Here is a 19032-nt window from a genome sequence, read left to right as displayed (position 1 = left end):
AAATACTTAGAAAGAGTCGCCACTTAATTTTTTTAAAGAAATTAAGAAAACTTATAATTTTCAAAGATTTAAACAGAAAAAATCATTTGAAAATATCAAAGAGGGTTCGGGGTTCAATTTACACTTCGAGAAGGGTTTAAGCATTCGAAGTGTCCGCTAACATGCGGTTGACCTGCGACTTGACTAATATATGTTTAACTATTTTCAGAAAAATAATGATTTAACATAAAAAATAATAACTTACAATTTTTTATTAACTTTGAGAAAATAATTGAATAAATAACGCATTTTTTTTTATTATTATTATTTATTTATTTTAGAGAAAAGGGACCCAAAAATGAAAACGTTTGAATTAGATTGCAAGTGATTAGAATATTAAATAAACTAGACTAATTAGAATTTATTTAATTCAAAAAAAAAAATTAAACCAATTTAATAAAAAAAATCATTTTTTTTATTAATTGACTAACCCTTTTTGAGAAAATTACTAAGTAAGTAGTAATAATAATTTATACTATTAGATTAGTTTTGAGAAAATAGTTAAACAAATAGCAATTTTTATTTTTAAGAAAATGGGACCTTAATTGAAACAATTGAATTAGAGACAAGTACTTAGAATGTTAACGAAACTAAATGAATTGGTTTTTATTTGAGTCATTCTTGGTTTATGAAAAAAAACTATTTTTAAACTAACAAATTTTTATTGTTTTTTTATTTTTTATTTTTTGACTAAAGATTATAAATGAAAAGAGTCGATAAAATAAGTTTTGTTACAAACAAAACAACTCAGATGAATAGTTCGTCTTTTGGGGAATTCAACTAAGTTAATTAAAAAAATTCTAAAGTTAGAGTTAAACAACAAATAATAAGTAATCGCAATTAAATAATTAAAGCGTAAGGGAGAAATTGAATTTGGGCCTTTCTTGGGCCAAATTCGCTACTTTTTTGGGGTTTAAACAAAACCCGTTTTGGTATACAGCTCATGTATATCAATGTATATGAGCATGTATATCAGCTCTTTTCGTGTATCTCTTGCTTCCGAACACTTGCATTTCGTATCAGCCATGTATTCCTGCGTTTTTGACCTGTATTTTTATTTTTAATCCCGTATTTGTTGGGCTGGACCGTATAATAGTGTATACATGATGTATTTCAGCCTGTTTTCAGCCTTTGAGACCTGTAATGCAACTCCTCTTTCGATTGTTTCAACTTCCGAATTTCAAACAGAGATGAAGGTCGACTCAAAATGCAACACGGATGTGGACAACAAAGTCCAAGAGACTCGGTTGACAGATTTCCCAGGAGAAACAAAACAAAGCAAAAAATAAGGACTATTAGCAAATTTATTTTAAGAAAATAACAGGCCTTATTGATAAGAAACCTATGAAAACATATTTAAAAAGAGGCAATAAAATATCATCTTGTAATCAAACAACTGGGAACAGTAATACATGCCATTTAAAAGAAAAGTATATTTAAAGCACAACACAACTATTGTGACTTATTTTAAATATTGGAACATTAGCAAAACTATATTCCCACATCTTCAAAACTTAACGAGAAAACAATCCCATGAGTGTCGACTTGAAGGCAGTCCATGAAAGGATGCATTAAGAGATAGAGACTTAGCAAGTGCTTCCCTTAAACAGTGAAAAGCAACAAAGAGGGTTCATCTAAGTTTAAAACATGCAAGATTAGTATAGCTACACTAATTATAAAATTTAAAGACAATCAAATTCATATACTAAAAGAACTACAGCTAAACTGATAATCATTCTTACCACGAGAGCTACTACCTTAACAAACCCGAATAGTCGAACCTCACAATATAATCGACTACCACATATTTAACCAAATCAAGATTAATTACAAAAAAACATAAGCAGGTTGATACAACTTATAAGAAACTTGGACCATATGATGAACTAAAAAAAAAGGACAATCCAAAGAGAAAATAGGTAGTAAATTGAAAAGAAAACAATAGATCGAAGAAAGCCTAGCATCTGGAAAGCAACGGAACTTCACATCTTTTACATGCTCAACTACAAATAACAAGATTTTTCAACTAAAATTTAGACCGAATGGAGACATTAACTTGATTTGAACATGACATGCTAATTAGTAGAACATTCATAGAGTTCGATCATGGGGCAAATAAGTTGTGACATATCAACAACAATAGGCGGCTTTATCATGAATCTTGAGGCTACATTTTCCAACATAATATCCAAATAGAAAGCTTTAGGAAATACACTTCATACACAAATAGACTAAACATACAAACTTGGACTAAAAAAAAACGCCTATTATTCAACATTAACAAGAAAAATAACAAGTAAGACAAACAGAGGCACTTGGAAGGGATAAAATCGACAGAAAATCCACAAGGGGAGATTGAAAACTTCACCCTATCCCTAAACATAATGTTAACTAACGAATGAATTAAGATCAAAAGGAAATTTACCTTTTTCCGGTGCAGCGACTGGCACGATGAGCCGAAACGAGCGATATCAACACCACAAGTGAGATTTCGATAAAACTCCAACAAAATTCCGATGAATTTCAGTAAGCGGCGAACAAAAGATAAATAGAGACCTATACTTCTATATTCAGTCTGTAATCCTTTCTCCCATAATGAAAGCAGTGGGGGTTTCCGGATTTGCTGGGATTTGATCGTTGCTTGCTAGTCGTTTGGAAGGAGGAAGACGCAGGGGTTAGGTCTCTGTTGGCTACTGTTTGCTGTATTAGTACTGATGTATGTATTGTTGTATGCTGAAAAAATAAGATGGATTGGGCTGAGAGTTGGAAAACAAAGAGGGAGTGGGTTTGGGAGTTGGTGGGCTGTACACTTGGGTATTGATTGAAGTGGGCTGCTGGAAAGTTTGTCAAGTAGGCCCAAAATTGGTCTCAAATGGGTTTAGGTGGGGAAATAAATGGTTAAAATTGAAATAAAAATGGCTAGGTTTTGAATTGAGGATTTGGCCATGTAGATTGCAATTAAGTTCTATTGGATTTAAGAATTTAGTTACATAGAGCTTAATTGGTGATTCGACTAAAAAGCTAAATAAGACGAATTAATATAAATTAATTAATGAGCTTCTTAATCTTAACAAAAACAAAATAATTAACTTAATTATAAACTAATTAATTCAATTACAAAACTAATTAACTCAAAATTATAACTATAACTTAAAGTAAATTAATAAAATATTTAACTAAAATGTAAAATCTTTTGTGATGATTTTTCAAATATTTATAAAATAACTTGATTGCAAAAATATACATATTTATTATTAAAAATGATGAAATTACTTCAAAATAACTTGAAAGTATTTTGAATTTCATAAAACTCATTAATTCAAAATTATAACCATCCCTAATATTTAAAATATAAAATCTTTTTCTTTGAGACTATTTTTGAATAATCATAAAATATACTAATTATATACATAATTATGTAAAACGTAGATATCATCGAAATGATTAATTTATATTGTGGAGGGTCAAAATTGGGTGTCAACAATTGTCCCTCGTTTGACTTGGATTGATGAAAGAAATTAGAGGAAAATGAAATTGACGAATCCAATTTTGACTGACCACATCTTCATCTTTAAGAAAGGGATCTTGGTATGGACTTTAGGAATTATGGCCGAACCTTGGAAGTGGGTTTCCTACATATCTCAGGCTATATGAGAATTCAGGTCACTTGTAGTTCGATACGCTCGATTTGACGCACGATTTTAAAAGAATTCAAAAGTCATTCCGATATCGAGTTATGAAGAGCCAAAATGCTCGAGAATAAGATTTAAGAGCGAATGATAGGAGTACAACCGAGTTTCAGCGTCTGTTCTGCCTACTTATCCCTCAACCTAGGGAATCAAGCTTCTTGTAGTTCGACTCAATCGGTTGAAAAGAAAATCTATTATGCAAGATGACCTTTGGTTGTGGAGGAGTGACAAGTAATTCAAGTATGAAAAGGAGGCTTGCAACCTCTTAGTCATGAATGTGGTGCACTTCACACCCATAATTAAGAATTTACATGGACATAATTTCCAAAGCTCTTGGCACATTTGTCACTCGGATTGGAAAGCCGCTTCCGGTAGAGACCAAAAAAAATTTCCAGATGCGAAACTGAAACCAACAAACCCAAAGATAAACCCACATGCCTTCTGATAGGGGTGTGGTTTGATTGTGGTAGAAGTCGCTCCTCTGCTCGCGTCCTAAGAGTTTGGCACTCCTCTTTAGACTGTGTCCCAGTTCGCTGCTAAGAAAAAGTTCCACGTTGTGCTGCATCCCTTTTGATGTCGCAGGCACCTGTGGTTTGTTTTGGAGAATTCATCCTTTCGGATGTTCTCGACAAAGACTGAGATAAAACTCATTAACATAAAAATGCCATTCAAATGGAGAGATATTGTCTTTTACCATGTTGACACTTAATTGCTCGCCTTGATTATTTGACGTCAATTCCATCGGGTTTGACGTGAAGCAAATAAAGCTTGTATTTTGTATTTCTAATATAATTTTCAATGTACTCTTCTTTTGATAATGAAGTAATAAAATAAGCAGATGTAATATGTTGATAGTTCTCTTGATGTCGTTGTTGATGATTATCGTAATGTCGTTTTTGCAAAGAAAAATGATGCAATTGATATTGATTTTCTTGTGATGTATGAATTTTCTCCGCAATGCATGAATCTTTTCCGCGATGCATAAACCTTCTCTTGGCATGTATGAATCTTCTGCATGAATCTTTTTTCTCGCGATGCATGAATCTTCTTTTGCAATGCATGAATCCCTTTTCTCGCGATGCATGAATCTTCTCTTGCAATGCATGGATTCCTTTCCGGCGATGCATGAATCTTTATCCCGCAATGCATGAACCTTTTTCCCGCGATGCATGAATCTTCTCTTGCGATGCATGAATCTCTTTTCTCGCGATGCATGAATCTTTTTTCCCGCGATGCATGATTCTTCTCTTGCAATGCATGAATCTCTTTTCTTGCGATGCATGAACTTTTTCCCGCGATGCATGAATCTTCTCTTGCAATGCATGAATATCTTTTCTCGCGATGCATGACCTCTTCCCGCGATGCATGAATCTTTCTCTTGCAATGCATGATTTCTTTTGATGAGGTCGTCCCCGGTACCGAACGAAGATAATGATTCACCGAGCAACATAGGTGATCTTCTGGGGTATTTTTTGGGTGACAGTATCTTCTCAATCGACAATATAAATAAAAATGATCCTCAGAGTAGTGGTATCATCTTATTTGATAATACGATACGAATGACTCTCCGGATAGTGGTATCGTCTCATTCGACAATACGATATAAATAACCTTTAGGGTAGGAAGATTATCATATCTAAAAATATAATGCAGATATATATTTTCCAGGTATTTGTGGTTGCTGGGAAATAATAATATTGCTCTCTTCGTGGTTTCATTTATCCCATCTCTGAACATAGTTACATGTTCGTTATGAACCTTGCTTTGCTGAGAATTTGAATAAAGTAATGCTACTCATATTCCCAATTCTTAGTATAAGAAGCATAAGATATTTCCTGTATCCGCAGAAAAGTTGTCAATTTGGGGTGCTCCTCGCCCTTTTAACTTCTCTGTATTCATTGGATGGAAGAATATGCCGATCTTAAGGCAAACCTATAGACCTGCATCCACAGAAAAATTGTTAGTTTTTTACCAAATGAACTGATCTGTGTCGATCTCTTCGATTGTCTGCTCCTTGTCTTGCTATCTCCGGTTGATTCCTCCGATCTCCCGCTTCTTGATAGATAAGATAAAATATTTTTATGCAAAAATAATCAAAACATGAAGGAAAAGTTTTTAAGGAAAATAGATTTTCAAAAGTAATGTTTGGAAAAAGTCACTGTCAAGTGTCATGTCACGTCAAGTTTAATGGACGTCATTCAGAGTTGGTGTTTTTGAGATCTGCCTGATTACTTGTTGGGATGTATTCAAAGTTGCTCTAAACTCTTGCTGAACCTTGTTGAAATTTTGAAGCCATCTCAAAATTTCTGTCCCAGTTAACTGTCTTGGCCTATCTTTAACCGTTGGTGAGCAAACACGAAATTTTTGAGATCTTCTCAAAAATTCTGTCCCACTTGCAAATCTCAAAGTAACTTCAGTCTTGACTTTGTCGGAGAGATCTTCTTCTTGAGAATTTTTTAGTCCCTCTCAAAATTCTATCCCAGCTTCTATTGTAAAGGAATAATAGAAATCTGACGGGGAATATGACTGAGCCCTTATGGCGCCTACGTATCCTGTTGAGACAGGAATCAAGTCAAACGTAGTTCCCCCTTGAGGACTAACAAAAATAAAGAAACCGACCGAGGCCGACATAGGCCGCCTACGTATCTCATTCTTGAATATTCAGGTCGAACGTAGTTCAAGTACAAGGAAAAATATTAAAAAGGAATAAAGGAGTGACCGAGACCAATATAGGCCGCCTACGTATCTCATTCTTGAGAATTCAGGTCGAACGTAGTTCATTACAAGGAAAAATATTAAAAAGGAATAAAGGAGTAACCGAGGCCAATATAGGCCGCCTCGTATCTCATTCTTGAGAATTCAGGTCGAACGTAGTTCATTACAATAGGGATAAAATTCTAAACAAAGCAATTGCAAGCAAATAGAACGATTACAAGGAAATGATAGAAATACAAGTTGAAACTTCACACATAGTATCTCTTGACAGCATCTGAGTTGATCGGTTTCGGCCATTCAGTGCCATCCATCTCCGACAGGACTAGGGCACCTCCGGATAACACTTTGCGAACCATGTAGGGTCCTTGCCAATTTGGTGCAAATTTCCCTTTATATTCATCCTGATGAGGGAAGATGCGCTTAAGAACTAACTGACCAACTTCAAATGTCCTAGATCTTACTTTCTTGTGAAAAGCACGAGTCATTCTCTGTCGATACAGTTGACCATGACAAACCGCAACCATTCTCTTCTCATCGATCAAGGTTAACTGGTCAATCCGTTTGCGAACCCATTCAGCATCATTCAATTCAGCTTCTTGGATGATTCTCAATGAAGGTATTTCAACTTCTGCAGGTATAACTACCTCTGTTCCATATACTAGCAAATATGGAGTAGCTCCAACTGATGTTCTGACAGTTGTTCGGTAACCCAACAAAGCATATGGCAACATCTCGTGCCAACCTCTGCGATTTTCAATCATCTTCCTCAAGATCTTCTTTATGTTCTTGTTGGCGGCTTCTACTGCTCCGTTTATTGGGGGACGATAGGCAGTGGAATTTCGGTGAGTAATCTTAAATTGTTCACATATCTCTCTCATCAAGTGACTGTTAAGATTTGCTCCGTTATCAGTAATGATGGATTCTGGTACTCCAAACCTACATATCAGGTTGTTGCGAACAAAATCAGCTACAACTTTCTTGGTTACCGACTTGTACGAAGCTGCTTCCACCCACTTGGTGAAGTAGTCAATAGCAACCAAAATGAATCTGTGTCCGTTAGAGGCAACTGGCTCTATTGGACCAATGGCGTCCATGCCCCAAGCTACGAATGGCCAAGGTGAACTCATAGCATTAAGTTCGTGAGGCGGCACTCGAATCAAATCACCATGCACTTGACATTTATGACACTTTTGCACAAACTTGCAACAGTCATGTTCCATAGTCATCCGAAAGTAACCGGCTCGAAGGATCTTCCTGGCCAAAGTGAGCCCATTCATGTGAGTACCACAAACTCTGGAATGTATCTGTTCCAGAAGCTTTGCAGGTTCATTAGCATCAACGCATCTGAGAAGACCTAAATCTAGAGTCCTCCTGTAGAGGATTTCCCCACTTGCAAAGAAATTGAGGGTCATACGGCGTATCGATTTCTTCTGGTAGAACGTGGCATTCTCAAGATAAGTCCCATCTTCTAAATACATCTTGATGTCAAAATACCAAGGCAAACCATCTGGTTCCGCTTCAACATGTGAACAATGAACAGACTGTTCTTTTATCTCTATATCTACTGGATCAATATAACTTGTATCTGGATGTTTGATCATCGAGGCAATGGTGGCAAGAGCATCGGCCAACTCATTCTGTGCTCTGGGAGTATGTTTGAACTCAATCTTGCGAAATCTCTTGCACAACTTCTGTATGTACTGCACATACGGTGTGATTTTTGGATTCTTCACGGCCCATTCTCCTTGAACTTGATGAATCAGTAAGTCTGAGTCTCCAATAACTAGAAGCTCATGAACGTTCATGTTGATTGTCATCTTTAAACCGAGGATGCAAGCTTCATACTCAGCTATGTTGTTTGTGCAATTAAATCGGAGTTTAGCCGCCATAGGATAATGCTGACCGGATTCTGACACTAAGACTGCTCCGATACCTTTCCCCTGGTGATTTGCCACTCCATCAAAAAATACTCTCCAACCAGGATATGCTTCAGAAATATCTTCACCCACAAATGAAATTTCCTCGTCGGGAAAATAAGTCTTGAGCGGCTCATACTCCTCATCAACTGGATTCTCCGCAAGATGATCAGCTAAGACTTGTGCTTTTATTGCCTTTTGAGTTTCATACACAATGTCAAACTCACTCAAAAGCATTTGCCATTTAGCCAACTTTCCTGTCGGCATTGCTTTCTGGAAAATATACTTAAACGGGTCCATCCTGGAAATAAGTTATGTGGTATAAGAGGACAAATAATGTCTCAACTTTTGAGCGATCCAAGTCAAAGCACAATATGTTCTCTCCAAAAGAATGTAACGAGCCTCATATGGAGTGAACTTTTTGCTCAAGTAATAAATGGCTCGCTCCTTCTTCCCAGTCTCATCATGTTGACCAAGCACGCATCCCAATGCATTATCCGAGACTGACAAATATAGCAATAATGGACTCCCTTCTCGCGGAGGGACCAACACCGGTGGATTGGACAAATAGTCCTTGATGGCATCGAAAGCAGTTTGACATTCTCCGGTCCACTTGGTTGAGGCATCTTTTTTCAATAACTTAAAGATAGGCTCACACACCACGGTGGATTGAGCTATGAACCGGCTGATGTAGTTCAACCTTCCTAAAAAACTCATCACCTCTTTCTTGGTCTTCGGAGGAGGTAATTCTTGGATCGCCTTGATCTTGGAAGGGTCAAGCTCAATGCCCCTTCTGCTGACTATAAATCCCAACAACTTGCCAGCTGGCACCCCAAAAGCACATTTAGCGGGATTCAACTTCAAATTGTATCGATGCAGATGATCGAAGAATTTCCTCAAGTGAGTCAAGTGATCCGAACTCTCGCGGGACTTGATTATGACATCATCTACATACACCTCGATCTCCTTGTGAATCATATCGTGAAAAATGGTCGTCATAGCCCTCATGTAAGTAGCACCGACATTTTTGAGACCAAACGGCATCACCCGATAATGATATACACCCCAAGGCGTGATGAAAGCTGTCTTTTCTGCATCTTCTTCGTCCATCAGGATCTGGTGGTAACCCGCATAACAATCCACAAATGACTGCATCTCATGCTTAGCGCAGTTATCAATGAGGATGTGAATGTTTGGCAATGGAAAATTATCTTTCGGGCTAGCTTTGTTGAGATCTCTGTAGTCAACACAAATTTTGATTTTTCCGTCTTTCTTGGCAACCGAAACAACATTAGCTAACCAAGTCGGATACTGCGTCACTTCCACTACTTGGGACTCGATCTGCTTCGTAATCTCCTCTTTGATCTTTAAACTTAACTCAGGCTTAAACTTCCGAGTCTTTTGTTTTACTGGACTAAAGTCTGGATTGATTGGCAACTTGTAGGACACCATATTCGTACTCAATCCTGGCATATCTCTATAAGACCAGGCAAACACATCAATGTACTCTCTGAGCAAACAGATAGGTCTCTTCTTTGAGTTTCAGTCAGATGGATACTGATTCTTACTTCTTTAACACATTCCTCATCTTCGAGATTCACAGTCTCGATTTCTTCAAGATTTGGCTTGTGTTGATTCACGAATTGTCAAAATTCTTCGGCAACATGTTCGGGTACCTCATTTTCTTCTTCGTATCCCTCACATTCGTCATCACCTACTTCATTTCGTTCACTCAGTTCATGACATGACATGACATTGGCAGGTTTTAAATTAATATTACTGAAATCATAAACAAACAAAGTTAGGAAAGTAAAATATAAATAGATAAATAAACAAATTTTCAATAAAAGAGACTTTTCATTTAAATTGAAAGACAAGCACAAACTTTGGCCATGGCCGAGAGCCATTTTGCCCTTTTTTTAAAACATCACAAGGGATTTTTAAAAGCTTCAAACAAATAACAATTGCTTAAAGGGTGGGTCTCGGGCCTCTTCCGAACTACCACCATTTTAAAAATAAACAAAAACACATGTCCTTTCTACCCAGATAAGCGGGAAATCAGGAGTGGTATGGATGTCCAATTCTGCAATTGCTCATAAGGTTCTGCATCACGGATGCCTGATGTTCCAGCCTCTTCCTCGATGACTGCATCAATCTCCTCAAATAGGCTCCAGATTCCTTCCCCGAGACCACCATCGTTGACATTTTCTCGTACCGGAAATGACTGGTATAGATGAGGAATTGGCCTGGCCAATGCTCGATCAACACTACTATTCTTCATCTCTGCTTCATCAGCCTCTGTGGGGACATACCCCAAACCAAACTTTGCTCCTTTGGCGGGAATTTGGATAGGCTCGACGATTCCTTGAAAGTACTTCCCCAATCCAAAATTTGGTTCGAAACCATTCTGGAGCATGACGGTAGCAATCATCTTGTACACGGAGGGCATAGGAGGTTGCGGAGCCAAATCATCACCGGTGGCATTTACCAGCTCCACCGTGTAGAAATCACAACCTCGAGAAACCTCGTGAACGACCGGCGCATACCCATCGGAATGACTCCCCTCACCATGAATGACCAATTCTTGATCCTTCCAAACAAATTTCATCAATTGGTGAAGGGTAGAAGGCACAGCCCCAGCCATGTGGATAAACGGCCTTCCCAGAAGCAAATGGTAGCTGGTATTGATGTCCAACACCTGAAACTCTACATTGAATTCTGCAGGCCCCATCTGAACATCCAAATTTACTGCCCCTATTGTGTCTCTCTGCACTCCATCAAAAGCTCTCACATTGACCTGGTTTTGTTGAACCTTTCCCAAGTCGAATTTCAGTTGCTTGAGAGTCGAAAGCGGACATATGTTAAGACCGGACCCATCGTCGACCAAAACACGATTTATAACTTTTTCCCGGCACTTGATGGTGACGTGCAGAGCTTTGTTGTACATCCTCCCTTCAAAGGGCAGCTCTTCGTCACAAAAGCTGATTCGATGTCCCTGAATGACCTGGTGTATCATGGCCGCTAGATTGTCGCTGTTAGTACCCACAGGCACATAAGTGTCATCCAAAGCTCTCATCAAAGCCTGTCTATGCAACTGTGAACTCATCAATAAAGCCCACACAGAAATCTGAGCTGGTGTCTTCTCCAAATGCTTCACAATTGAATAATCTTTCGGCTGCATCTTCCTCCAGAACTCTTCGGCTTCAGCTTCACTAATCGGCCTTTTAGTCTGATCCTTTTTCTGCCCCCCTTGAGCTAACTCTTCAGGTGTGTAGCACCTGCCGGATCTGGTCATACCTTGGGCGGCAGCCGTTTCAGTCACAAACTTTGGTTGGGTAACAGTTTCCCGTGGCACCAAGGCAACAACCTTCTCGGGTGTCAGAATCTCAAACTCTTTCTTCTGTCTGATGCTCAACGAAGCTACAACCCTTTCCAGTTCATCAGGAGCAATCGAAACTATTGTCTTCGCCATGCACCAGTCATCATCTGTCTCTATCATATTGATAGTAGCGCCTCCATGATTTGGCAAAGGATTGCTATTGACATTGGGCGCGACTGTCTGAAGAGAGACCACGTTCTGGTCAATTAGGTCTTGGATCTTATGCTTCAGGTTGATACAGTCCTCGGTATCATGTCCAACATTGTTGGAGTGATACGCGCACCTCTGGTCGGGTCTGTAAAACTTAGAGCTTGTATCAACCGGCTTGGGCCCCACTGGACGAATATATCCTGCCGCAGTTAATCGTTCGAACAGCCTTGTTCGGCTTTCAACAAGAGGAGTGAAAATTCTAGTAGGCTTCTTCTCAAATCTAGGACGGGAGGGATCATAATTGCCTTGTTGAGGGGGAGGCATTTGGCGATAATTTGGATTATTCAGACAGGGGGCTTGATATTTGGCATATGAGTTGGCTTGATAATTTGGTTACGGAGCTTGGTAGTTCGAGGGGGTATTTTGGTAAAGTGGAGCTGGGGTTTGGTACATTGGGGGAAGAGTTTGGTAATTTGTTTGAACATTGGCACAGTTGGGGGCGACGTTCCGGTAGTGATGAGGTGGAGTTTGGTAAATTGGAGGGGGATTTTAGTAGTTAGGAGTGGGAGTATTTTGATAGCTGGGAAGAGGGGTGTTTTGGTAACTGGTGGGAGGGGTATTTTGGTAATCAGCCTGTGCATAACAAGCCGAGTACGAACTCTGTGAAGGTCGAGAACGACCTTGGTATGATGATGACTTCTTCGGGGTCTTTCTCCCCTCATAAGAGATAGATGGCACATCCTCTCTTTTCTTCTTTAACAAACCCGAAGATCCGGGCGAGGCAGCAACACGGGCAATCTTCTCGGTTCTCAATCCATCTTCGATAGTCTCACCTACCTTGACTATCTCAGCAAATTTTGCTCCAACGAGCAACATGATTCTGTCATAATATTCGGGCTCTTGCACCCGCACAAACACTTCAACGATTTCCTTTTCCAACATAGGAGGTCTTACTCTAGCTGCCTCCTTCCGCCATCTATATGCAAATTCTCTGTAACTTTCGGTCGGCTTCTGCTTCATCTTCTCCAAGAAGTAACGGTCAGGAACGATCTCCACATTGTAGGCAAATCATTCAATGAAGTCCTTAGCCAGAGCATTCCAACTAGACCACTGTCTCGTTTCATGAGACGTAAACCACTCTAGAGCCTCTCCGCTCAAACTTCGGCTAAAAAGCCGCATTAACAAAGCTTCGTCTCTCTCAACTCCCACGAGTTGGTCACAGTAGGCCCTCAGGTGTGCTAAGGGGTTCCCCGTTCCTCCGAAGATGTCAAATTTTGGCACCTTGAACCCTTTCGGGAGGTCCAAATTCGGATGAATGCACAGGTCTTCGTAACTTAACCCGGCGACCTCAGGAATGCAGTTCAACTCCTTCATAGCCTTTCTAATTTCCTCCTTCATATCTATCTTGACAGTCTCTTCCTTTGACCTCCACTCTCTCTCCCTCTCCTCATAGTGGTCGAGTTTCGAACCATGGGCGTCATGCTCGTTGGGGACCGGTATTTGGAAAGTGGCTTTTTGCGGTAGGGGTGGAGCAATGGATGGACTCTGGCCATTTAGAGGGGCGTGATAGTTTTGGGGAAAAGTCTGGGGGCTGGTATATTGGTTTTGGTGAAGGAGGGAAGTGTGTGGGTTATTAGCATTTTGGCTGTGAGGGGGTAGGCCAATTTGGTAGTTTGCATTGGGGGGAGGAAGTGGTGCTTGGAGGTTGGTATTTTGAGGAGGGGTTAGTGTTTGATAAGAGGTGGAGACGCAGTGGGGGTTTTGGGTGGTAAGGTCAATGATGGAGGGATTACGAGCAGGGCTTAAAGGCGGGTTCTGAGCTTGTTCCACGTTAGGAGGGGGAATTTGAGCTGGAGGTCTTCCGTCTGGTTGAGTGTTGACAGCAAAACTCGGAGGAGGCAAATCATGTTTCCTCTGCATCTCGACCCTCATCTCAGCAATTTGTTGCATCAACTTTAGGATCAGTTCATTCTGGTCAGCAAGGGCGGGTTGAGCCACCACGACATCAGTAAGGCTGATTTCTTCATTATTATCACCCATTGCTACTTTTCCCTTTTGTGAACTTTGATTGGGGAAGGAATCTGTAGGACCTTTAGATCTAGTGAAATAAGGATAATCAGCCAGCTTATCGACACAGACTAGTTTTATCTACCTGTTGAGAAAAACAACTCAAAGGCAAATATGTTAGTTTTGATTCGGCAAAAATAATGCAAAATATCATATAGAAAGCAGATAAACATATAAAAGTTGCTTTGTTTGAGAACATGTTAACCCACGAATAATGGGGACTGACTTTTGAACAAGCAGGAATTTGCTCGTTTTTATGTTGGGGTTGGTGACTCAGAAAGGTTAAATTGCGTTGAGCTAAGGTCTTCTTGCTGCATCTCTGGGCATTCGTTGATCTGAACTCAATGTTTCCTTGTAGAATGAAGGGGAAAAGAAAATTTTTAAAAGATAGGGGTCGGGCCTTGAAAGGCTGCCTACGTATCTCCCAAGGAGAATTCAGGCCCTACGTAGTTCGAATACAAAGGAAGTTTCATTTTCATTCATTCATTTCTTGAAGATTACAAGGAAAGTGAAAATCATACAATAAAGCTCCTAAAAGATAAAATGTGCCTCCACTCAGGCCATTCTTTTTCTGATTGTCGCATTAATCACGGGGGGTAAACTCATATGCTTCAAGGGTGGTTTTCTCATTCCCTTCATTCCACCGTCCCTGAAGAGGAGGCATATAGACAATTTCCTCCCCAGTATCTTCTTCGGTAGCTTCAGGTCCAGTACCTTCAGGATCACTGTTAGCGGCCTCTTGGCTGAAGAAAGAGTGCTCTCCATGTGACTTCTGAAGCATCACGGTTATATCTTTGAGGGCATCGCGCTTCTTTCGCACAGCAGCTGTCTCTTCATCTATAACAACACATTTTGTCATCTTTGCTGCCAATTCCATGTCTAGTGCCGCATTTGCTGTTCGTGCGATTGCGGTGGCAAACTCCACTTCTATTCTCCTTTTTCTGGTTTCTTGGATCTCTTGTCTGAGCCGCTGTAATTTCATCCTCAAATCCTCCTCAATTAGCTCTATGTCGATACTCTTGCCTTTTTCCATCTTAGCTGCAATTTTACCTTTCATGAGATGATAGAGTAGTGGCTTAGGATTTGGTAGTAGGATTTTATTTCTGACTGAGAAACTTAAGACTCATGGAATTTTAGTCGGACATTTTGATAGTGACTTGTATTTGACATTATTCAATTTTGTATATATATATATATATATATTTTTATTTTTTTTGACAAGGAGTGGGCTAAAATGTCCTCATTCAAAGCAACGTACCACACAAACAGTTAAACACACAAGTAAACAGGCAAATTTCGCGTCCTAAACATGCATGTGACCCTTTTGTGCCAAGGGTAGGCCTAGCGAATTGAAGGATGTATTGCGCCATTTAAAACAAATTGTTGCACCCCCAAAACAGAATTCATAAACAATAGAGAATTCATTACAAAGTTAAGCAAAGGGATACATCTTTTAGGGAAGGGATAAGTTGCAAATACAAAACATCAATCCCACGCAGGGGAATAAGATAACTAAAATGCTGAAGGACCTGCTCCTCCTCTTGCTTTTTCCACTTCTTCACGAATGAGAAACTTGCTGGTTATCACATGCGGCTTAGCGAACACAGCTTTCGAAGACATTGACACGCCCTGGAGGGTGTTAAGCTGATCATCCAAGTTCAAGTCCAAACGTATCAGGCAGGATCTCGCGTCAGCTAACTCTTGCGTGGCAAAGGCTAATGCCCTTTGGCTTTCATATTCTCTATGCTGGAACTCTTGTTCCCTACGTAGGTATTCTTGCTCCCTACGTTGAAACTCTTGCTCTTTTCGGTCCCATTCCTGCTGAAAATGGTAGGCTTGGATTTGAAGCATTACCTAGACATCTTCAATTTGTCGGCCCGTGCGTGGCGTTGGGTCAAGTGTACCACGCAGATCATTCTGCAACCATTTTTTGTATTCATCCACATACCCGGCTTCATATCTATTTTCTGCCATGCTCTCTTTTAGGTTGACCCGTCCAGACCATTCTTGACAAATATCCTTGGCGTGACGTATCTTGTCGCACCCGTTGTAGTCAAAGACGTAGCGGCTAGTGTCTCCTTTGAAAGGTAGAATTTGTCTTTTGCCGAATTGCCGCATTACCCTGCTAGGATTGTAAGGTCGTACCCCTCTAATGCCAGGAAGGATTAGGAAAGGACACTTAGCCCCCTGAATAGCTATTTTTTCTGACATGAAATCTTGAAACATCCATTGTACGTCTTCCTCTTTTATGTCATGGAAGACTTTGACCCATGATTCCCTAGTGCTGTGGATCTTGAACCTGTTGTTGCTCAAATGAAACTCGTAATGGTCGAGGCAGCTTTCTTTTTGTGGTTCGGCCAATTTCTGTTTCTGAGTCTCGTATGTCTTCATCAGATGTTTAGACATCCACCACTGTAGCAAAATATTACAACCTTGAAAAAATGGAAACCCGTTTTTGCATTGACCCTAAGATCGGTAGATGTCAGCCAGAATGATCGGGGCTAGGTTGAAGTATTTCTTAACTTGTCCTTTCTTACCAACACCCTCAAAGATGGCGTGTGTAACCATGACAACCCGAGTATCAATTTCATTCCCTTCACCTTGAGGAAATACCATCGTCCCTAAGAGGCATACAGCAAATGCTAAAGTTTGAGTTTGACTCCAACTACTGCGACTGAGAAACTCATTTGAAAAATTCTTATAATAGTTCTCGTGTCCCCACCGTTCGTAGAATTTCAGAAAAGGAATACTCGGGGTGTCTAGCCAGTCTGCATTTACTAGTAACAACATGTTCTTCAGTTCTGTGCTGGTCGGCTTATCTGGTAGCAAAATGTGGTGATCTGGATGATTTTTCCTTTTCTGGCACATTCCGACATTGTCTAGGCAATCTCTGATTTCTTCAACAGTTGGTGTCATTTCAACATCTCCGAAGCGAAACACCATCCTCTCATCATCCCAAAATCGAGTGACCACCTCAATGAACTTGGGTCAGACTCTAAGATTCATTATCGACGGGAGGTGACCTAAGTGAATGGAAAGTTCTCTTTTCTGATATGCATTGAGATTGTACCACCATACACGGAGGAGGTTTGGCGTCTCGGTGACCATTTTGAAACTCAAGTGTTGCTTAGCCATCTACAAAAACATACAAATAATTAGATACCCCCCAAACCCAAGATACAACACTTTGTCAAATAGCGCATACATCCTTCAAACACGTAAGTATGAGCGTCCGTTCGGGCCGTGGGCCCTTTGGACTCAAGGTGGTCTTTCTAATGGGCCCAACACGCCTTGGGTGTTGGGTCATCTTAGTTCAAAAATGTGCTAAATTTCAGGGATTTGGTCTTGCTCTATCTTAGTATGACTAAGAGTGGGTTTTCTTCAAAGTGGATTGGTGACCTAAGCGGACTACTTGGGCTGAGACAATTAACGACCGTTGACTATCCAGTAGCCAACTACATTCGTCAGGGTGTCCCGAGAACAATTTGGTTAACGAATGACTGCGGCCCGCATAATCGTCCTTTAAGTGAAAAGAAAAAAAAAAGTCATTTGACGGAATAAATGATATGCATGCAATGACAGTTGGTATCACAATTTAAGCAAATAAGGCACATTTGAGATAAAACAATTCAACAAATATTAGCAAATAGTCAAAGAGAGTCAAGTCATTATGGTTAGAACCTAATTGAATCCCAAGCAGAGTTCGCCATTTCTGTTGTGCCGTAATTGTCCTATCTTTAGAAAAATTACTTTTTTGAAATGTTCTAAGTATAAAACATATTAAGAAAAATACTTAGAAAGAGTCGCCACTTAATTTTTTAAAGAAATTAAGAAAACTTATAATTTTCAAAGATTTAAACAGAAAAAATCATTTGAAAATATCAAAGAGGGTTCGGGGTTCAATTTACACTTCGAGAAAAGTTTAAGCATTCGAAGTGTCCGCTAACATGCGATTGACCTGCGACTTGACTAATATATATTTGACTATTTTTAGAAAAATAATGATTTAACATAAAAAATAATAACTTACAATTTTTTATTAACTTTGAGAAAATAATTGAATAAATAACGCATTTTTTTATTATTATTATTATTTATTTATTTTAGAGAAAAGGGACCCAAAAATGAAAACGTTTGAATTAGATTGCAAGTGATTAGAATATTAAATAAACTAGACTAATTAGAATTTATTTAATTCAAAAAAAAAAATTAAACCAATTTAATAAAAAAATCATTTTTTTTATTAATTGACTAACCCTTTTTGAGAAAATTACTAAGTAAGTAGTAATAATAATTTATACTATTAGATTAGTTTTGAGAAAATAGTTAAACAAAAAGCAATTTTTATTTTTAAGAAAATGGGACCTTAATTGAAACAATTGAATTAGAGACAAGTATTTAGAATGTTAACGAAACTAAATGAATTGGTTTTTATTTGAGTCATTCTTGGTTTATGAAAAAAAGCTATTTTTAAACTAACAAATTTTTATTTTTTATTTTTTTTTTATTTTTTGACTAAAGATTATAAATGAAAAGAGTTGATAAAATAAGTTTTGTTACAAACAAAATAACTTAGATGAATAGTTCGTCTTTTGGGGAATTCAACTAAGTTAATTAAAAAAATTCTAAAGTTAGAGTTAAACAACAAATAATAAGTAATCGCAATTAAATAATTAAAGCGTAAGGGAGAAATTGAATTTGGGCCTTTCTTGGGCCAAATTCGCTACTTTTTTGGGGTTTAAACAAAACCCGTTTTGGTATACAGTTCATGTATATCAGTGTATATGAGCATGTATATCAGCTCTTTTCGCGTATCTCTTGCTTCCGAACACTTGTATTTCGTATCAGCCATGTATTCCTGCGTTTTTTACCTGTATTTTTATTTTTAATCCCGTATTTGTTGGGCTGGACCGTATAACAGTGTATACATGATGTATTTCAGCCTGTTTTCAGCCTTTGAGACCTGTAATGCAACTCCTTTTTCGATTGTTTCAACTTCCGAATTTCAAACAGAGATGAAGGCCGACTCAAAATGCAACACGGATGTGGACAACAAAGTCCAAGAGACTCGGTTGAC

At 38.9% G+C, this 19032-nt stretch overlaps 1 long non-coding RNA gene across 1 annotated transcript; it reads left to right on the top strand.

The window, feature by feature from the left end:
• Positions 1–1073: 1073 nt before the first annotated feature.
• LOC125866264 (uncharacterized) lies at positions 1074–19032 on the top strand. The gene is made up of 2 exons (XR_007446477.1): positions 1074–1235; positions 18977–19032. It is a non-coding gene; the product is annotated as an uncharacterized LOC125866264 (long non-coding RNA).

This window comes from Solanum stenotomum, chromosome 5 (genome assembly GCF_019186545.1).
Source record: "Solanum stenotomum isolate F172 chromosome 5, ASM1918654v1, whole genome shotgun sequence".
Taxonomy (NCBI): domain Eukaryota; kingdom Viridiplantae; phylum Streptophyta; class Magnoliopsida; order Solanales; family Solanaceae; genus Solanum; species Solanum stenotomum.
The sequence above is the reverse complement of the archived record's forward strand: the minus strand, read 5'-3'. Positions and strand labels throughout refer to the sequence as shown.